Below are 14693 nucleotides of genomic sequence, written 5' to 3' on the forward strand. Positions count from 1 at the left end.
TTATATTACTAATTTAACAACTAAAATTTATCACACGTTCTTATTAAAATTGAAATAAAATTAATAAATTCTCTTTTTCCATCTTCTTATCTACCTCTCTCCCATTTTCTATTTTTTTTCTACCATTCCAACTCTATATATAACTTATAACTTATAATTTATATTTTGTATTATTAGTTTGACAAACCAATATGCCACGAGATATTCTTTCATAATGACTAAAATAAAATCTTTTTCTCCAAAATTAACAAACTCTTCCTCTCATTCTTTTTCTTTGTCTTTCTCTATCTTTTTTCTCTCATTCTCTATCTATCTCTCTNAATGGTAGTAGAGATACTCGAACGAGCAGAAGCCAATGTGAAAGAGGATAGTCTCTTTTTGTAATGATGACCTTATGTCATATAAGAATCAGTCTCAGAGCATAATCCAAAATCAAGAGAGCCCTGGAGAGATATCAAAAGGGATGTGAAAGAAATTTCTGTATTTCTGGAGATAGCCAAAAAAGATATTTAGTTTCTTATTGGTAATGGAGGTAAAATAAGTTTTTGGGAGGATATTTGGATGGTGAAGTCTCTGGTGGCTAGAATATTAATGGCTAAAAATGGCTAAGAGTTGACCTTCAAATAAAATAATGACACCTGGTAGATTTGGTTTCACAATTTTTGAATAGTCTGAAGGGTGGTTAAGAGTGTGCAATAATTACTAGGAAATTATTATGTGGATAGAATTGTCATTTGAGGTTATTTTATGTGTTGTTGGATCTTGGACAAAAATTTTATTGGGCCATTATACAAAATAAAATCAAAACTGCACAAGCATAAGGTCTAATAATTTTTTTTGGCACAATTATAAAATAAAGTTTATTTCTTCAATAATTTATTCCTTAGTTTATTTGTATTTCTCTAAAAAATAACCGTAAAAAATATTATAATGCCCTAAAAATTTTATTAAGGGAACAAAATTAATATTTTTTTACAAGATATATTTGTAAGATTTATTTTTTATATTTGTTTAAAAAATTGTTGGATTGTAGAGTGTTCGGTTTTTTTTAATAATTATACAAAAAAATAATAATGAATTAATATATAAATTATATATAGAATGCGAATGATAGAGAGAAACAGAAAAAAAGAGAGATAGATAAGAGAATGTAAGAAGAAGGTTTAGTAATTTTGGAAGAAAATATTTTTCTCTAAATTTTAATAAGAGAGTGTCATATGACACATTTTAGTTATTAAATTAGTTAGTAATATATAAATACAATATATAATATAACTATATTCAATTTTAAAATTTTAATTTTATTTGAATGTAATTAGAGAATGTCATGTTGTATATTTTGATTGTCAAATTTATAATTAATAATTAATAATGATATATAAGAGAGATAGAGTGAGTGAAAGAATGAGAGAGATAGAGAAAGGGTGAGAGATGAGGGAAGAATTCGTTAATTTTGGAAAGAAAAATTTTATTTTAATTGCAATAAGAAATTGACATGTGACACATTTTGGTTGTAAAATTAATAGTATATAATAGATATAATACATGTGTATTTATATTTTAATATATATTTTATATTGGTGGCTGACTTTAGTGACTAATTTTAATGTACATATAGCATAACCCTTTATTTAGTGAAGTTTTAGTCTTGCATGGAAATATTCAATTTTAAAATTTTAATTTTATTTGAATGTAATTAGAGAATGTCATGTTGTATATTTTGATTGTCAAATTTATAATTAATAATTAATAATGATATATAAGAGAGATAGAGTGAGTGAAAGAATGAGAGAGATAGAGAAAGGGTGAGAGATGAGGGAAGAATTCGTTAATTTTGGAAAAAAAAATTTTATTTTAATTGCAATAAGAAATTGACATGTGACACATTTTGGTTATAAAATTAATAGTATATAATAGATATAATACATGTGTATTTATATTTTAATATATATTTTATTTTGGTGGCTGACTTTAGTGACTAATTTTAATGTACATATAGCATAACCCTTTATTTAGTGAAGTTTTAGTCTTGCATGGAACGCTTAATTTCATTAAAAAAAATTTACTTGTAAATTTTATACAGAATCAATTATGCAATCAAATCACAAAAATTTATTGAATAATTAATTTACAAAGAGAAAGAGATTTCATTATTTGAACCTAAATTTTAAAAAAAAAATTGTGATTGTTTAGTTTGAATTTTAGTCTTTTTTAAATTTATGTTTTTTTATCTCTCTTACACAATTATATATTGGCATGTACTTTTTTTTATATTATACAAAAGATAACCAATAAAATATAATGACACAAAATATTTACAAAGACATTATTATTAAACGTATTATAAACAATATTGTCAACATATTAAAATAGCAAAAAGATACTTTTTAATTATTAAATTTTTTGATATGTTAATTAAGTTATTAAAATTTTATTAATATACTTAATTTTACAAATGTTTATATATTTATATTAATTCATTATTATTTTCTTGTATCATTATTAAAAAAAAAACGAACACTCCCACAATCCAACAATTTTTTAAACAAATATAAAAAATAAAGCTTACAAATATATCTCGTAAAAAAATACTAATTTTGTTCTCTTAATAAAATTTTTAGGTATCATAATGTTTTTTACGGTTATTTTTTTGTAGAGAAATACAAATACAGGAACAAATTATTAAAGAAATAAACTTTATTTTACAATCTAACCAAAAAAATTATTGGACCTTATATTTGAGGAGTTTTGATTTTATTTTGTATAATGGCCTAATAATATTTTTGTTTAAGATCCAACAACACATGAGATAATCTCAAATGACAATTATATCCACAAGGTAACTTTTTAGTAATTATTGCACACTCACTTAACCTTTTAGAATATTGAAAAGTTAACAAACCAAACCCACCAAGTGTCACTATTTTATTTGAAAGTCAACTTTTAGCCATTTTTAGCCATTAGTATTTTGGCCACCAGAGACTTCACCTATTTGGATTGGTGAAATATCTCTAAAAGATAAATTTCTAAGACTCTACTTGATATCCACGTTAAAATTCGAGACAATTGTAAACTGTGAATTTTTTTTAATAGAAGAGTTAGATTTTATGTTACAAATTGTTCTGTGTGTGCAGGTGATGAAGATAGATTAGTTTAGAATTTCTCAAAAGAAGAAAGCTTCTGGTTAGATCACTGGTGAACACAGCTTGAAAAGAAAAGTTAGGCATGTCAGAATTCAAACATTGTTTTGATAATATTTGAAGGGAATTAGATCTCTTAAGAGTGGAGATGATGATATAATTTATTATTGTTGGCAATAAATTTAATACAAAGATGAGACTGGTGAAGGTGAAGAGTCCTAGGTTTAAATGAAGTAAATTGCGGCTTATGTAAGTACGTAGAAAAACGGTGAGAAAAGGCAATGCATATGGAAGGGATTAGATGGGTTAGGCTGGTGGATCTAAACACTTTCTTTGATTCATGGTGTGATCAAAATGAAACAAAATGTGGGAGAAAAATTTGGATCAATTTATGCTTTGCAAAAGTGTGGACAATATGGAGAATTAGAAATCTTAAACTCTTTGAAAATAAAGAATTTCAACAGGATGAAGTTTGAGAGATAATAAAACACCATTGGAATGAATGAAAAAAATTGAATGCTTAGGTCCGGTTTGGATAGGTTCATAAGTGATTTTTTTTAACTTTTAACTTATGAAAAGATATAGTATTAATGTCTGGTACAATTTTTAAAATAAAATTGCAACTTTTTAAAAAATTATTTTGGTGCTTAAGGAGAAGTTAAAAAAAATGACTTCTCTCATAATAAAAAAAACTTTTTATGACTTTTCTCTTAAAATAAATATTTTTAGAACTAAAAAATCAAATACAAAATAACTTATTTATAAGCTATTTTTAATATAAACATTTATTGTTTAAACTATTTCTTCAAAAGTAACTTAATTAAGTTGAGACCGATTAATAGGAGTGAAAGAATAGGTCATAGTAAACACCATGAAGGAAAAAAGAGTTTTTTTTTTTTTTGTCTCAAGGAAAAAAGGAGTTGGTAATTATGTATAGAGTATATTCATAAAAAACATGTGACTGCAGGGTGGTTATCTCTTGAACCATAATAATAATGTGCTTGTTTTTTTTGTGTGAATTTGTAGGTATAGGATGTAATGCGGGTGCAGCTATGCTTGGTGTAGAATTAGTGACACAATTTATTCTTGAAGAGGAGTTAGGATCATTGGATGACGTAGTATTCATATCTAAAGAACAGTATTTGGTGAGATGGTAAAAAAAAAGGTGAATACATATTCCATGCTAAACTTTGAGAGAAATAAATTTATGAATCTAATATAAAAGACTGGGCTTTTAATATTTCATTAGGAAATGTTAAAGAATTTAGTGAATACTATCATAAAAATTTTATAATTGTCTTCATATAAAAATATTTTTTTTTTATTCTTAAATGATGAATTGTATGACTAGATTTTGATATATTATAAAAGTGTTGTCTTTGTTTAAAGTATGATTAAATAAATAAATTATATTTTTAAACAAAACATCTTCATAAAAAAAATATTTTTACTATCTTCATTTGAGTAATTGCCAAAAAATTTTACTTATTAAAAAGTTTAGAAAAGAATAGCAACACAACAAAATTCAATTAGAATAATGTAGTACAACTCATAGAAACTAATTACTCTTGACGTGCTTGCTCCTTGTGTGCATATAACAGGGATTATTTGTAATAAACTAGTGGATCACTTAAAGTGAAGATTTGGAGAAAAGATTTATATTTGTTTTAAATTGATAATACTTGTTTGGATTGATGACACTCATTGTGTCTTTTAGTGGAGGCCTTATGTTAGTTGTGTGTTGCTCATGGAAGACCATGTGATTTAGAAAGGACTCTATGGAGGGTTTTTTTTTTTTTCAAAGAATTTATTTGGTTGTTGTATTGTTTACTTACTTGAACTCTTCTTTTGTCTGTTTTTCACTTTTTTGTTTGGGGCTTTGGGGTGATTATGCAATCTTGATGCCCATGCTAAAGGAGTTTATGTAATTGATCATTAAACTTTTTAAGACTTTTTTTTTTTTTTCAATTGGGTCGGTTGTAACTAGACTATTGAAAAAAACATAAAAAAAATAATAAAATTTATTATTTGATTCTTTTATTTGCGAAAATTCTGGTTTTTTTCGTCAACGAAAACTTTTATCTCCTACGATTTTTTTGTAAAATTAGTTTGATTTTATAAATTTTTTGGCCATAACCTATAATGTCATGATAAAATTCACATAATTTCAAAATATTTATATTCTCGTTTCGTTATTATGGACAAAAATACTAGTATAATATAGGAATAACTATTGTTTTGGTCCCTAACGTTGAGGGTCAGAATCGAAACCGTCCCCAACGTAATTTCCGATTTAAAATCATCCTTAACATTTTTTCGTATTAAAATCGTCTTTTTAATTTTTCGGACAAAAATACCCTCACCACTACCAGCACAATTACCTCCTCCATCACCACTAACACCAACACCAACACCACCACCACAACCAGCACCAACACCACCACCAGCACCAGCACCAGCACCACCACCAGCACCAACACCAACAAAATAAACAGAAGAAAAAAATTGAGACCTGGGAAGCAGAAAATTGGAGCAGGGAAGGAGAAGGAAACGTGGTGGTGAGGAACGGGCGGAGCAACTCAGTTGGCCTGGTGGTGGCGCTGGCGACGTGGCAGCGGTCAGTACGCAGTGAAATGGAAACAGGGATTTTGCCCTGTTCTAACCTTCGAAGACAGTAGGAGGAGCGATGGAGCAAGGGGAAGGGGAAAGAGCTTCGCACGGAGGGGAGGGGCCTGGACGCCGCGGCGGCGCTGGGTTGGGTCGCCATGGCTCGTCGATGTTGGAGGCTACGGGTCAGTGGTTCGGTCATGGGGAGGTTCGTTCGCGATGGTGGTTCGACGCTGAAAGGAGACGCGAGGGGGAGAAGAGGGTAGAGGGTCGCGGGGGTGGTTGGCTGGGTTAGGGTTCGGACAGGGGGTGGTGACGGGTTGGGACGCCGGTAAGGGCGCAGTGGCGAAGGTTGGGTGGCAACGTCGTCACTGAGGGGGCGCGGCGGCTATTCGGTGGCAGAGGAGAGGAGTGTGGGGCAAGGGGACAGAGAAGAGATGAGAGAAGAGGAAGAAGAAAGGGGAGAGGGAGAAAGGTGGTCGCGGTGGCTCGCTGGCGATTAGGGGTATAGTTTAGGAATAAAATTAAAAATTTTATTAAAAAGGACGATTTTAATACGAAAAAAAAAACATTAAGGATGATTTTAAATAGGAAATTACGTTGGGGACGGTTTCGATTCTGACCCTCAACGTTAGGAACCAAAACAATACTTATCCCTATAATATATATAGTAGGTGACTCTCTTTCAGCAATCAAAATATTCAAAATACATATTTACTAATTTTAAAATTTTGTGAAGAAAAAAGGTATTTAATAATGACGACTGATATTGAAACAAGTTATTTTAATTTCTTTCGGTATAATTTTTTTTTGTCAAATCTAGGCCCAGATTCAAGGAAATGCAGGTCTAACCCAAGTTCGGACCCAGATTTCAAACTTCTTCCTCCTTCGCTGCATGTGTGCTAGGCCGCTCTAACACCTCCGAACTTCCAAGAAGACCTTCATCCGCTGCGAACATGCCACCGTCGCACACTTCACCCGCTAGGCCGGTTCCTTCTCGTGCCCACATGGTCGTTGAGACCATCATTGGTTCTGCAATTGCTGGTCTTTCCTTTGCTTCGCTTCTCTGGTTCCATTGCAGCTTTGGTGACACTTCCACACCGCCGTTCTCGTCGCCATCTACCTAGCTTCAAATGGTTGTCCTCTGTTCCAATTGACTTTGCGCCGTCTTCCTCAACGGATACGTCGTCCCCTCCATAGGCCTGGTATCCATTGCCACCTTTGGCCTCCACCAACGGTTGCATTGATACTGCACCTTCAAGCCCGCTACTTTGCTCCTCCGCTTTCGAGGATCGTCGTTGCTTCTTGCTAGTTGCTCCTCGTTGTGCTTGTGTTCCTCGAAGCATCTCTATTACCGGTTGCATTGATTTCTCTTGCCATTGCATATTATTACCCCTTTCATCACCGATTTGCTGCACCAGAGTCCGCCAGCACGTTGCCTCACCGTTCGCTGTCACGGTGGTCAACGGCCGCTCTTGCTCTGTTGTGATACCGTGTCTCCGCACTTCTTCTCCCTGATTGAGGTGCTAAGGCGAATCTTCCTGTCTTCTTCTACTTCGCCATGCTGCCGTCTTCTCCCTCTTTAAGATTCTTGCTATTTCTCCCGATGGACGCCGGTTCCAATCATTGATGAGTTTTCTGCTGAGCATGAGGGTGGCCACAAGGTGGGGCAGTTGATTCCCTTCCCTAGGTGTCCATGTGAACTCTCCACCAGAGGCTTCCTGCTTCATCTATGCAATATCCATCAGAATCGAATCCACTTCCCCCAAGCTACCTTTTGATTTCAATGTTTGGATTAAGGGTAAGCAATCTGATTCTATCAAAACATTGCTTAGTCCTAAATTACTTATTATGATCATTGAATTTCTTATAGCATTTGCTTCTGCCGCGAGTGCTGAACATGAAGCAATTATCTCTGCTGCTCCCAACAGAAGCTTTCCATCTGTGTCTCTGATCACAACCACGGTTGCTGCCTCCCCTGTGCTTGCTCTGAATGCTGCGTCAACATTAGCTTTTAACCAACTCTCTGGCAGTGTTCTCCAGGTAATGTGCCCCACCCTGTCTTTCCTGATACTGTGTTTGTTTATTATGTCTAATTGTATGGCTTTTCTGTATTCCTGTTCTCCTGTTCTAGCTTTCATGATCATCAACTTAGGAGTCACCACCTCTTTTTGGTATATTGCTCTATTTCGTGCCTTCCAAATCTCCCAGCATAAGGCAGCAACTTTACTAATCATGATATCTTGTTCTTTCCCTTCGATTTGCTTTGTCTTTAAAATGTTTTCTAAGAACCAATTCCCAAAAGATGATACTGTCTCTTTTGTTGGAATGTACTGACATTGCGCTCCAAACCAAGTAGCTCTGGTCCACGGGCATCGTAGAAGGGCGTGTTCAGTAGTTTCCTCCTCCTCACGACAAATCTGACATATTGGTGTCTTAGTTAACTTCTTTTTGTGTAAATTAGAGTTTACTGGTACAACATTTTGAGAAGCTTTCCACAAAAATATTTTAAGTTTTTGTGGTACTTGTAACTCCCATATACCTTTCCATAACTCCCTCCAGTCTGCTCCAGTTATTGAGCTCGAAGGCTTTTGTTGTTGTTTTCCTACCGACGCTTCCTTTCTTGTTATGGAATATCCCGATTTAATAGTGTACATGCCGTCCTATTTATAAGGCCAGTATAAGAAATCTTCCCTTTCCCTCAAGCTGACAGGTGTCTGAAAGATTTTTTAAATCATATGTTGAAAAATTTCTGCGTCAATCTTAACTCTATTCCACCCTTCTCCTCTAATTATTAGCTCGTATACTCTCATATTCGTGCTGCCCGTCCTGTCACTACCTTTTGTCATGCCTGCAATCCAATTATCTTTTCCTTTTACTATTTTTCTCCATTTTTCACACACCATTTGTCATTTCTTCTCAAAAAATCTCTCCCAATTAAGAGGCTTCTCCACACCCATGATGCTTGCCTTTGAACTTGCGCATCCCAAAAGTCCGAGTTGGAAAAATATATGGATTTTAAAATTTTTACCCACAGTGCCTCTGGATCCTTAATCATCCTCCAAGCTTGCTTCGCTAGGTGGGCAATATTCTGACATTAGAAATCTTTAAATCCTAACCCACTTTCCAGCTTGCACTTGCTAATGGTTTCCCAATCCTTTCAATGTATGCCTCGATCTCTACTTGGTGCTGCCCGTCAAAATCGGGTAATTCTTGCAGTTAGTCTTTGACAAAAATTGTTGGGAAACATGATCACATTCATAGCGTATGTCGGGATAGTTTCTATCACTGACTTTATTAAAACCTTCTTACCTGCTTAATTCAAAAGTTTTTCCTTCCATCCATCCATCCATCTTGTTCATAACTTTCTCTTCTATCCATCATAGAGCCCTACTTTTTTATCTTTCCTACTGAGCTGGGAGGCCTAAATATTTTTTCAGATTATCCCAAGCTGACATTTCCAAGATTTTCTCTATGCTCACCCTTACTTGTATTGGAACCTGTCTTTCATAGGTGATCTCTGATTTCTCCACATTGATCTTTTGACCTAATGCTTCCGTATATTTATTTAGTATAAGTATAATCTGGTAGATTTTTTCTTCTTTTGCTTCAGCCAAAATGATGCAATCATCTGCAAAAAGGAGATGAGTGAGAGTTGGAGCCCCTGGTCTGATTTTGAACCCTGAGATTCGGCCATATCTATGTACTTCCTCCATGAGGATGGAGAAAACCTCAGCAGCTAATATGAATAGGTATGGTGATAAAGGATCACCTTGTCTAAGTCCTCTTTGCGGATACATCTTTTGTGTTAAGTTTCCATTCACTTTAAATCTATAATTTGCACTCTTAACACACGTCATCACCAGTTGCACCCATTCTTTTTGGATCCCAAAAGCTAGAAGGAATTTTTCCAAAAAATTTCATTCCAAGCGGTCGTAGGCCTTATTCATGTCTAGCTTGATTGCCAAATTTCCTAAAGCTTCTTTTCCTTTCTTTTCTAAACTGTGATAGGCTTTTTGAACTATAATTATGTTATCCTAAATTAGTCTCCCGCCCACAAAAGCACTTTGAATAGGTGAAATTAGCTTGTTGAGCCTCAAGACTATGATTTTTGCAATGATTTTGTAAATGTAATTGAAACAGCTTATCGATCTCAAATGATTAAGGCTCTCTGGTTGCTTGATTTTTGGAATTAAGACCACAGTAGTTTTTTCTATACTCTCTGGTAATCTTTTGTTTATAAAAAAAATCCTTGACCACATCTCCAACTTCCTTGCTTATGTCGTCCCAATACTTTTGGAAAAAGAGTCCATTTAATCCATCAGGTCCCGGTGTTCTAAGAGCTCCCATACTAAAGGCAGCATCTCTTATCTCACTATCCTTAATTTCTTCCATTAAATCATCATTTATTTCTCGTGTGACCCTCTTCAAAATCTTGTTTATGCACCTTTGCCACTCTGATCTGGTTAAAGTTTTAAATAGATTTTTAAAATGCTCTTCAATCATCCTCATAATATCCCCTTCTTCACAAATCCAATTATTTTTATATATATATATGCCATAATTCTGAAAATCTATAAGAAAATAGACATATGTGTGTGCGCGCGCGCATGAGAGAGAGAGTAAAGAGTAATAATATTAGAGAAATTTTAGAAGGCTAGCACTTTAATTAAAATTTGGCAAGCACTTAACCAGTAAAAGAAAAGTGAGTAATCTCACATTATTGGATGAAATCTCACACCATTAAAAATATCAATGACGATTAATTGATGGCTATAAATTACAAAACTTGCTGGCTCCTAACACTCCTCATAATATTAATGCTTACATTTAATATATCTTACTAATTCTATAACGAACATATATGTTACATGTCACTCTCACCTTATATTGAAATCAAATTTTTTTTCTAAAATTAAAGAGTTATCTCTTTTTCTTTCTCCTTTTTTTTCTAATGTATATCTCTCTCATTCTTTCATCATTCTATCTCTTTTATATATCATTATCAATGACTATTTACAAATTTAACAATCAAAATTTGTAACATGATATTTTCTAATTGTAATTAAAATTAAATTTAAATCGAAATTGAAATATAGCTATATTAGAGACAGAGACCAAGAGACAGAGACAGAAATCCAATTCAGTATTGTGTTTGGTGTAGAATTGTACAAGACTGATTTATGTCTCAGTATCCTGTTTGGTTTGAAATAAAAATAGAGACTAAAATTTTAAAATTACAAAAATACCCTTTATTTTAATTTAGGGTCCTAATCTCCAATTCCAATTTTATTTTTGTCAGCAAGCAACCCTAACCCCCCTTTATCCTCTCTTTTCCGGTGAAGGAATCCTCTACCGCTGGTAGCACCTCCAAGGGTCCGAACGATGACGGCGCATCTCCAACAGTTCACGTTCGTGGCGCTAGTTGCTCCCCAAGGTTTGTGATTTTGCTGCCGTTTACGCGCCTGTGGTTTGCGTGGCCACCGTCGCTACCGTTTCGGAGCTGTTTCTCTGGTCTCCGTTCTTTCTCTCTTAGCGGACATGGTATCTTTTGTCAATTTATCTTATTTACTTGTTAATTTTATGAAGTTCAAAATTGATAATTTCATATAGCTTTTTTGAATCCCTGATTTTTTGATTTGTGAATCCCTAATTTCTGATTTGTGAATCCCTAATTTCCATTTGGGGAACCATAAATCATTAAAAAAAAAGAAGTTACCAAGTTGCAATTACTCTTTGTTACTTGGCCTGAGGTGTTAAATTTGTTCTCCTAAATTTGATGTGCATGTTATCACTATAGAGATCAAAGGTGCAAGTTGTTTTGGTTATTGTTAACCACACCAACCTCCTAATTCCACCAGATAATAATATATCCATTGACATCATCATGGATACTACTACTAATTCCTTAAAGAATGTTCTAAGTATTTGCTTGACTATGGTTAATGGTAATTAATGCTACAGGGATCTTTTTGAGAAGCGTTGATCTTTTCAACGAACCTGTTGATGATCAATCTTCAATAAGAAGAGAGCAAAGGAGGCCATTGCTTGAAGACACTTCATATAAAGCCTAGTTTCTGATCCATTTTATAGTGTTAGTAATACTGTGCTCAAACAGTTGCATATCCCATATATGTGTATTATCTTTGAACATCCACATTGTTCCTTGAAGAGGGAAAAATTGGTGGCATCCACGTTTGATACTCTGTTGCTGAAGACGAGGGTACTGATGGCCTCACCTTTATATCAAATTAGATTTAATGGTATTACTAGATTAAGTCACCATTTTCAAATGTTTTTCCATGTAAATTACTGTGCAACTATTGTAATTGTAAGATGTTCAAAATAAGCAAGTGACAAAGTGTGTAAATTTTTTTTAAATATAAAATGAGTATATGTTTCAGTATGTGTATACACTTATTTTTAGTCAAATTTGCATGTATGATGCATTTTATTATTGAAGAAAGTTGTTTATGTTGTGATAATATTGCAACATGTGAGTCACTTAATTTAAGTCATTTACTCGAAAGGGATCAAAAGAGATTTAAGCATAAATGGGTTGGGTATATGTCATTCTTCTCAATTGTAACTAAGTATATATTCTTTCAAAATTTGAAGGTATTCTGAATTTATCTACTATTCATGCTTTCGCATTCAACTGTTTTGCTTTCCTTTTCTTACTCAGCACTATGTCCAATTAATTAGGTTATAGATCGTAATAAGACCAAGTGTTTTCTCCATATTAGGAGACCTAAATTTAGAATGAATCAAAGACCCGTTGCTGAAGATTCTGCAGAAGTTAGTTGTGATAGCTGAAATAGTTAATCTAGTTTAGTTAAATCATTTCTGAGAAGTTAGTTAGATGGTCATGGGAGTTATGACACCAAAAATACAGACCATGGGAGTTAGGATACCAAAAATATTGTACTAAGCCAACAAAACATACTCAATACAGACCAAAATAAAGGCAATACCACACTACTAAAAATATTATACTAAGCCAACAAAACCTATTCAATACAGACCAAGATAAATGCAATACCAAAATATACAGCCAAATGTATACCAAATATAAGCTTTGTACGTTAAACCATGTAAAATATTACCATCTCACAAAATAAGCTATCTCTATAGTGAAAAACTTAATACCCTAAGCCAAATCCATATAGCAAGTGTCGATCAACAGTCAACTTCAGATAATGGAACGCACAAGGACAATTCTCTGTGAATTTGACAAGCCTCAGAAGTGTGCATACACATTCGGACTTTCAGCAAACTTTAGAACTGCCTTCATCACCTCTTCATCATCGAACCCAAGCTGTGTAAGCTTCTCACCGACCTTAAACTTCTCGTTCACACCAACAATGGCATCAACAAGTAGTTGGGCATTCTTCCTTTGGTTAGTGGAAGATTGCTGGATGCCATCCTCTCTAAAACATCATCTTGCTTTCTCTTCCTCTCATATCGCTTTGTGCTTTCTCCACTTACACCAGCTTCAGAATGTGAGGCTTGTCCTTGCATTGCTGGCCCTCTGTCGATGTCTGGTTGTGGAGACATCTCAGAGTTATCAAATCCAATTGCAGTATCTTCAGTCTCTTCATTAACTTGTTCCTCTGCATCAAAGCCACTAACTGCACCTGCTCCCGTGGCTCTATCCCTACCAAATATACCCTCCAGCCGGTGAAACAGAGGAAGGGGCTTAAGGGAAAAAGAGATAGATTAAACATTTCAATGTAAAATTCGTACATATATGAAAGAGGATTAATATACACTCTTTTCCAAATAATGAAAAAACAAGTTTATTTGTTAAGAATATATTCAAATTTTGTGAGACTATGATTCTCCTACTGTTTATATGATTAGAAACTTCAATTGCCATATAGCAAATATTACCCATGAACTGGGAATCTTGGTTTATATGTTAATTGTGAAAAGGTAAAATACCAAACTTGCATTGCTAGATGCAAAATCCTTCTTCTTACTCTGCCTTCATAGCAAATTATGTTCTCAAGTATAAGTGGGTCCACACTTGCATGCGTAAGCATAAAGCATATATTAACTAGTAGATATTCTTACTTGGAGAGAATTACAATTTACAACCTTATACACACTTCTAGATTAGCAAATAACATTTTATCTTTACGTCTTAGTAATAAACACTCGCATAAAAGATTTTAAAGAAATACTAAATATACATTTTCCCTTGCTTTAAAAACAAGCTTGTTGTAAAAGAATGTTTTCCTATTTTTAGGTGACTGTATCCAGAATTACACATTCAAAATAAACACTGCAAATCTTATGTCTAGGATATGTAACGCGTATGAATCACACTCAGTTATATACTGATTCTTCCTCTTTTTTAAACCTGATTAAGCACTCTATCAAGTACAACTTATGTTTTATAAAAATATATATACATGAATTTAGTTAGACCATTTTTACATAAAAAAGCAGCAATTGCTTTATCAGACTATGATTCGCAAACTATGAGAAGCCTTAATAAGGTCTAGAAACGAATTAGCTTTATCCATGAAAATTTTCACAAGTGCAGTGTAATAGAATAAACCAAGGTAACTAATAACAGTTTGCTTGCAAGTTTGTACTAGATATTCAATCATACATTACAGGTCCAATTGAGTTAGGCTAATGAGAGCTCTGTGCAGACATGGAACAATAGTAGTCGCAGACATGAAAAAATGGGAAAAAAAGTATAATCCAGAATGAAATCAACAAAAAGATGTAGTTAGGCTAATGAATTGAGTAATGATCCGATTAGTGGCACTTAAAACGAAGTAAACATCATAAACTCATTAATTATAAAGCAGAAATAAATGGGTTATGTTAGGTCACGAACAAATTCACACCAGGCAAAGAAGTACTTTAACTTCAATGCTACTACTTCACACCATTAAGAAAAATAACTACAAATCAAGCAAAGAGGTTCTG

Source organism: Arachis ipaensis, chromosome B08, assembly GCF_000816755.2.
Source record: "Arachis ipaensis cultivar K30076 chromosome B08, Araip1.1, whole genome shotgun sequence".
In the NCBI taxonomy this organism is placed as follows: Eukaryota; Viridiplantae; Streptophyta; class Magnoliopsida; order Fabales; family Fabaceae; genus Arachis; species Arachis ipaensis.